We start from the raw sequence: 277 nt of genomic DNA, 5'->3' as shown, positions 1-277 counted from the left end.
TGTAATATATATTCTTTATTATATAAATGTATCAAAAAAATGCATTCCTCTCCCCTTGTACGTCTCCTGAATAGTTTTACACAATTTTTATAGACCTGGCGTTCGATTTTGCCCTATTTTGAAAAATTTTCTCCTAATTCTTACCATATATTCGTACAAGTGCTTATTTTATTTGAAAGATATCACGAATGTACTTCCTCAACCTACTTCTTCACCACAGCCTACTCAACTTGTTGTAGGATCTAATAAGGCAGGAATGATAGGAGGATCTTTGATT

Source organism: Glossina fuscipes, unplaced genomic scaffold, assembly GCF_014805625.2.
Source record: "Glossina fuscipes isolate IAEA_lab_2018 unplaced genomic scaffold, Yale_Gfus_2 142, whole genome shotgun sequence".
NCBI lineage: Eukaryota > Metazoa > Arthropoda > Insecta > Diptera > Glossinidae > Glossina > Glossina fuscipes.
The sequence above is the reverse complement of the archived record's forward strand: the minus strand, read 5'-3'. Positions refer to the sequence as shown.